The sequence below is a fragment of the Garra rufa genome, chromosome 21 (assembly GCF_049309525.1).
Source record: "Garra rufa chromosome 21, GarRuf1.0, whole genome shotgun sequence".
In the NCBI taxonomy this organism is placed as follows: Eukaryota; Metazoa; Chordata; class Actinopteri; order Cypriniformes; family Cyprinidae; genus Garra; species Garra rufa.
The window spans coordinates 33,062,341-33,065,272 of record NC_133381.1 but is presented as its reverse complement, the minus strand read 5'-3'; positions in this window follow the sequence as shown (position 1 = coordinate 33,065,272).

The following is a 2,932-nucleotide window of genomic DNA, read 5'->3' as shown; positions in this document are numbered from 1 at the left end:
CAGAAGATACATAAAGCAGAAAGAAAAACGAGGCCAGAGTTATTGCTCTTATCTCAAAAATGAGAAAGAAAACAGAATAGCCTGCTGCTCAAATACCCTGGTAAAAATGCAAAGCCGTGTGGGAAACCTCTGTGTAACGTTATGCAAAGCTGAGTGGGAGATAAGCAATGGCCGTTTACATAACGGCAACAAGCAGCCAGAGTGAGAGATCCAGCTGTCCACCGTTTAAAAAAAAAAAAAAAACTGTCATAAGCAGCCACAAAGTACAGTCTTACAGGTGGCTGTTTGTTTTGGCTTTTAAGTAGGCTTCATGTAGAAGGAACCAGTAAAAAAACTAATATTTTACACTACATTCAAATCTTAAATACCATCTTTTTTATTTGAAACCCAAGGTTAAGGCCACATTTAACTCTGGGTTATTAAACCTGGCTCCAGAAAACTGAATTGGTAAGTTTATACAGTACAATGTGTATTACTAATCCACTATAAACCAACATACTCTCATGGCAATTCGTAGCTGTATGTTTTTTGCATGTTTTGGCAAATTGGTGGTGAATTTAAATTAATATAATCTCATTCGAACAGATGAGATGATGGTTAGGTTTAGGGGTAGACCTTCAAATTTACTTTGTTTTGAAAATAGTAACAATAAAAATACATTTTCATATAGATCTAGTTGTAAGAATTCATTCTAAAGGACCACCAAGTTGCTAAACTGTAAGATAGCATAAAAACATTTATCATCAGAACGTGTTGGTATAAACAGTGTAAAATATGGAACAGAATAACCCAGGGTTAAAATGTACACTATTTTACAGAAGAAAAGCCTAGCATTGTTCGTTTTCCATCTTGCAAACCATAGCATCACTTTTCCACTATGCTCACAAACCTATGTTTTATAAAGGGCTAAGTATAAAAATAAATAAATAAAATTCTGAAATATTAAAAAAGATTAAAAGTCCTCTGTGGTATTTCAGAGAAGAAAGTAGGTTAGTAAAACTACCCTTTTTAAAAAGAAAACCAAATATATAACTAATATAGCCTACTTTGGTTAATATTCAAAGGACATGTTGACAGAGATGACAAATTAACAGGATTTATGAGATCGCATATTATACTATTCTCAATAACCAGTTTACCACCCAGTTTATAACCTTGTGTCATAACTATCACTTTGTAGCACGTGTCAGAATTTTAAAAAAGTTGTTTCATTCTGTAAGGCTGAGATGAAGCATAGTTGCTCTACTAGCCTACGGTTAAATGCTTTAAATACAGGGAATACGTGGTTTAAACAAAGCCAGTTTTTCTGCAGTCACTACCATTCTACAATACCCCATAACATGAGCACAGTTGTAAAGCAGGTTTCCTCCCTTTGTATGTTTTATACAGATTTTTTCTCCATTTCTAAACTGCTTTATGAATGGATCCGAGCCTCTGACACTCAGATCTATTCAACATGGGCTACTTTCGACACACCCCTCAAATGCAGCATGAAGCCATCATCTGCTCCACTGCTCTCTGACAGCTTTGATGACTGACATGCTTAAAGAATACTGTAGTGATACCCCTCCCCATCGACTCAGTTCCCATGCAAGACACTTAATTTAACTAAACCCCTCCTGGGCCGTTAGTCCTGGAGCTGTTTGAGCTGGAGTCTCCGATTGTGAGCCGCTTTGCTGCTTCATTAAGCTGGAATGAATTCAGAGAAACAGCACAGAAATCTGACAGCGAGACTCTACACACACACACACACATCGGGAGGAAATAAAGGCTATTTATGCTTCACCTGCTCTTTAAAGGGTTAGGACCTTTCCATATTTGGAGTGCTGACATATGATTGGTTGTGTTGCGGCTGGAGGCGGAGTCTAGGTGTTTTTTATAGGTGCAGTGACATCATAGCAGGCCACACCCACCACAGTCAGGTGAGCTCATGGGCATGCTGTCACTGCAATCAAAGGTGATGAGAGAAGAGTTGCCAAATCGCAACTGAAGGATTTGAGGTGACGCATAATTGCCCTAGATAGCCTCAAGGGATTATTGAAAGAGTCTACAAAAAGGACAGGAAACTGGAGACAAGAAAGACAACACATAGGTTGAAAAGCCTTTCAGTGATATATGGTGACACAAGGATTAAAATGCATAGTTAGGATTAAGTGACAAAACACAATGTATGTCTGAAGCTAAATGAGCTTGAAATGAGTTTTGAAATAAATATTGAAAAAAAAAAAAAACTATCATAAATTGATGTAGTTTAACCTAAGGCTCTGGTCTATTGATACAAAGCAAAAACATTGACAAAAAAAAAATCCAATCTTTGTAGGACACAAACTGGTGAGGATATGAGGTGTGGACCAGTCTGACACAGAAACACACACAGCTCACATAGCCCAAAGACATCATATTATCTGAAAGATAACAAAATATACACTGAAAAATACGCACTTCATGAAATTTGAGATGTTGTTAAAACTGTTGAAGTCTGAACAATAGAAATGCACTGTGGTGAAGTACACTTGGTATTATCAAATGCTGGAAAAAAAAACAGTGCTTTAGTGATTAAAGGAGATCCCATAATAATTTTACATAATCACATAATGATTTTACATTTGTAACAATAGCTGTAGCAACTGTGGTTTGTTAGCAGAAGCAAGTTACCTTCAAGTTGTTGGTCAGGGCGGATTCTGTTGTGGTGATAGGACGCCATCTAGTGGTCTAGCAACAGCATCACATTTATAGCTATATTAACCTGCTTTTAAGTACGTAAGTGTAAAAAGTGTGTTAGACAATCGTTCAACCGCATATTAAATAAATAAAGATTCAGTTAGTTGTATGAGAAATGGTTCACATGTTCACTTATTTCATAAACAGATGGTACAGCTCAACAAAAGTAAAAAAAAAATCAGAATTAATGACAATTACTTGTATGTAAATT